Below are 5,060 nucleotides of genomic sequence, written 5' to 3'. Positions count from 1 at the left end.
GACCATGAGACATCTGTGGTGTATGGAGACCGAGCTTGAGCGGTGTTTGTCAGACCATGAGACATCTGTGGTGAAAGGAGACCGAGCTGGAGCGGTGTTTGTCAGACCATGAGACATCTGTGGTGAAAGGAGACCGAGCTTGTGCGGTGGTTGTCAGACCATGAGACATCTGTGGTGAAAGGAGACCGGGCTGGAGCGGTGTTTGTCAGACCATGAGACATCTGTGGTGAAAGGAGACCGAGCTGGAGCGGTGTTTGTCAGACCATGAGACATCTGTGGTGAAAGGAGACCGAGCTGGAGCGGTGTTTGTCAGACCATGAGAGATCCCGAAAATCTGTCTTTTAACTAAATTGTTTGCAGTTTGCCCTACAAAGTGTTCTGACCCCTCTATGGAAAGATGAGACTCTCACAGCAATACAAAATTAATATGTCCTTTCAAATCACTAACTCCCAATGAATACTGTTTTAAATCACTAACTCCCATTGCATACTATTTTAAATCACCAACTCCCATTGCATACTATTTTAAATCACCAACTCCCATTGGATACTATTTTAAATCACCAACTCCCATTGCATACGGTTTTAAATCACCAACTCCAAATTGCATACTGTTTTAAATCATCAACTCCCATTGCATACTGTTTTAAATCAACAACTCCCATTGCATACTGTTTTAAATCACCATCTCCCATTGCATACTGTTTTAAATCACCAACTCCCATTGCATACGGTTTCTTCTTCTCTCTTTATTTTACATGAAGATTTTCTTTTCCTTAAAATCCTTAAGAGTTTATAGACGCACACATGTGTCAATCTGAGTAACAATTTTAAAAAATCCCCATCAAAAGCTGTCAGTTCAAGCTAGAGAAATCAGTTCTTGAACAGCGTCTCAATCCACCGCAACCACTTATGTCGGCCTTCCGCATCTGTAGTGGAAGGTGACTAAGCTACAGCGGTGTTTGTTAGACCATGAGACATCCTGAAAATCAGTCTTCTCACGAATACGTCTGTAGCTTCAGAACGGTTTGGCCTGCAAACTAACATGACCCCACTGTGGAAAGGGGAGATTCAAGAACACGATGGTGTTCTCCGATGTTGTTCTTTGCTCGACGACCCCAACAAATGTCACAAGATTCGTCTGAAGGTAACGGATACAAATGAATGGAATTATGGAGGTAGTTTTGTGCAAACAAAAATAATAAGGAGTTAAATATGTGTAAAAAAAGATATCTATATTTTCTGAGCTTTCTTATATCCTAGGTTAACTTCTAAGCTAACATATGGAATTGTTTAAGATGGTGTCACGTCCTGACCATAGAGAGCCTTTATTTTCCATGGTGGAGTAGGTCAGGGCGTGACTGAGGGGTTAGTCTAGTTTATGTTTTCTATGTGGGGTTCTAGTTTTGTTTTCTATGTTGGTGATTGGTATGATTCCCAATTAGAGGCAGCTGATAATCGTTGTCTCTAATTGGGGATCATATTTAGGTAGCCTTTTCCCACCTGTGTTTATGGGATATTGTTTTGAGTTAGTGCATGTAGCACCTCTGTAGTCACTGTTCGTTGTTAGTTTTTTGTTTAGTTTTGCTAAGTTTCACTTTCTAATAAATTAAATTGAATCAACATCTGCTGCGCCTTGGTCCGTCTCTACAAACGATCGTGACAGATGGTCATGCTATGGATCATTTAGCTATTTGATTATGAATTTTAGGACCCCTTATGGTATACAAAAACATATTTAGAAATTCTTTAATAAACTATTGAATTTGGCCTTTACTATTATTATAGCCCATAGAAACACATTGAATAACACATTCAGAAACGGAAAGAAAGACATAAAAAATAAGGTTTTGAAGTGTCTGTCCAATATCTAGGAGATATAAGAAAGCTTAAGAAATATATTTGTTTTTTTTGTACACATATTTAACCCCTTATTTATGTTGGCACAAAATGACCTCCATACTTCCATTGGTGAACTATGCCCATGATATCTCCAGCTTAAACTGATGGATTTTGATGGGTATTTTATTACGTTACTTAAACTTATGCACGGGTGAGTCAATTAACTCTTAAGGATTTTTTAAAAACAGTGTCTTTTCCTTAAACAGTATTTTCTTAAACAGTCTTTTCCTTAAACAGTGTCTTTTCCTTAAACAGTGTCTTTTCCTTAAACAGTGTCTTTTCCTCTTCTCTTTCCTGTGCTCTAGTCTCATCCTCACAGTTGTTAATGTATTGGTCTATTAACTGTTTACTAAGCACCCTTGTCGACAGACAGCACAATTATAGCCCCCCCTCTCACTGCCAGTGCTTAGCGGTTAAATCTCTGTAATGAGACGTGCAATGCCACGCTGTGCTTCTTTATATCACGTCGTGGAGGTGCACCACTAAGCCCTGATACCCAGAATGCACTAAAACTATCCTGTCACATGGAATAAACTGTCTCCCCTCTCTCCCTGCCTCGCCACGGAAAACAGAGCTGTTGCTGAGCAGGGGAGAGGGGGTTAGAGGGTGGAGTAGTGGGTGGGGGGTTAATGGAGAGGTAAAGTGAAGCTGAGCACAGACAGAGGTTCTCCCCTCCCCAACCCAGGGCCAAACACAATGCTATCAACAGAAATGAGGACAGTAAACGCCATCTGCCTCAGCTCCCACCCCCATCAATAGTACTACCTCATCACTGAGCATTCCATTCTGCTCCACCCTTTCAATAACCCTTCATTCCTGAACGATCCACCACTGTCCCTCCCCACCTCAATCAATAACCTACTCCATCAGACCCTGAGAACAATCAGGCCCCCTCCCCCCAACACCCTGACTTTCACCTTCAACCCCTAAGCACTGCCACTGAACACACACCTTCCAGCAATCCCACCAGGCTAGTGAAGCGGCACTGAACACACACCTTCCAGCAATCCCACCAGGCTAGTGAAGCGGCACTGAACACACACCTTCCAGCAATCCCACCAGGCTAGTGAAGCGGCACTGAACACACACCTTCCAGCAATCCCACCAGGCCAGTGAAGCGGCACTGAACACACACCTTCCAGCAATCCCACCAGGCCAGTGAAGCGGCACTGAACACACACCTTCCAGCAATCCCACCAGGCTAGTGAAGCGGCACTGAACACACACCTTCCAGCAATCCCACCAGGCTAGTGAAGCGGCACTGAACACACACCTTCCAGCAATCCCACCAGGCTAGTGAAGCGGCACTGAACACACACCTTCCAGCAATCCCACCAGGCTAGTGAAGCGGCACTGAACACACACCTTCCAGCAATCCCACCAGGCTAGTGAAGCGGCACTGAACACACACCTTCCAGCAATCCCACCAGGCTAGTGAAGCGGCACTGAACACACACCTTCCAGCAATCCCACCAGGCTAGTGAAGCGGCACTGAACACCACTGGCATCTTGCGTCACGTCCGTCAAAGAATAAGTGAAGTGCAGTCAAAGCTGTGGACATACTGCAGCAACCACTACATACTCAATTCCCTTCTCTCAGCAGCTGTAGCCAGTTACTGACAGGGCCAGACAGAACCCCACTGACATTCTTACTTCATAAAAGTGGGCCCAACAAACAAGGCATCATTAGAAATTAACACAGTGTGTCACCTATGCATTCAATGCCCTTCTCTCAGGAGCTGCATGTCGCTAGTCACTGACAGGGCTCGGTGTTCTGAGGACCGCCCACGCTCTGTGTCGACCCCATTCCCCCCGCCTTCCCATCAGGCCGCACCGCAGTTGCTCTGGCGGCGTTTGCTCTGGCAGTGGCAGGTACCTGCAGTGTGTCCGTGACGCCACCCGCCTTCGCTACTGTCCGAACACATTTTCTGTGACACACACACCCTGTGACGCCGGTGTCTCGAGTTCTCTAACACTCTGGGCAAAGAGCAGGAGAGAAGATGCCCAACTCACGATGTGGACCTGAGTTAATGTTTACCGTATTGTCTCAAACTGACTTTGTGTGACTAGTGAATCACCGACTGATATGAATGAACAAGGTATTCAGGTGTACAGTGATACTACACCAGCTACCAAAGTATCCTGGGGTGTAGATATGGATTTATATAGGGAGCATATATTAAATGAATCTGGTTATATGTTCAAGGTTTGTAAGCCCTTTTCCTATGGCACATAACAGCATCATTCATTTGTGTCAGTTACATAACAATATCAGTGGAATGTCAGTAGAATGGCATCCCATTCCATAATGTTACCCATTATCCCATTATAATATCCATAGGCCTAAGGGTGTCTGAAAGGCACCCTATTCCCAATGGAGTGCCTAGGGAATAGGGTTCCATTTCAGATGCACTTCTAGTGTGTGATTGTTGCCAGCAAATTAACCCGAAGCCATTTGCAATATCCTAGCATCTGCAGATACACGTGGCGCAGATGTCTCAAGCACAGCGAGTGTCTTAGTTAGTGATTAACCTTTCACATTCAACATGGAGAAATCAGGGAGGTAGCTTGATTCAGCTCAGTATAATCAGGGTCTTGCTGGGGGGGGGTGCTTGGAAGGACACAGCCGAGATGCTCCCACAGTCTAAATGTCATGCTGTTTATAGTGACTAATCAAGCTTCAATGTGGTGTTTATTTCAACTGTCAGGCCTTTTATGTTTGTTTGTGTACAAGCGCTTTGAGTGAAGTAAGATACCAGAGTGGAGTAGTCTGTGCTTATGTACACTGTTTCATTCTCCCTCCCTCCCTCCCTCCCTCCCTCCCTCCCTCCCTCCACCAGTCTGTCTCTTCAGTTCTCTCTCCTTCCTTTCTCCCCCCATCGCTCTGTGTGACTCGAGTCATTAGCATTATAGCGGACACTTTCTTCTCAATTAACCATGTCGGTAAATCAAGCAAAACACCCTAGCAACACATGCCCATCCTGCATAGCAACGCATATTCTAAGAACAAAGTGTATCATAACGGGGGTTATAAACAATAAAAGGCATTTTCCATAGGAGCCCCTGTTCTAATCCGCCTGAATGAAAGACAAGGTGTTTCCTTTGTCACCGTCTAAATGGGAATACGATCCCAAACGAGCCAACTCTGTCACCGGAGT

The sequence above is a fragment of the Oncorhynchus masou genome, chromosome 20, assembly GCF_036934945.1.
Source record: "Oncorhynchus masou masou isolate Uvic2021 chromosome 20, UVic_Omas_1.1, whole genome shotgun sequence".
Classification (NCBI taxonomy): Eukaryota; Metazoa; Chordata; class Actinopteri; order Salmoniformes; family Salmonidae; genus Oncorhynchus; species Oncorhynchus masou.
The sequence above is the reverse complement of the archived record's forward strand: the minus strand, read 5'-3'. Positions refer to the sequence as shown.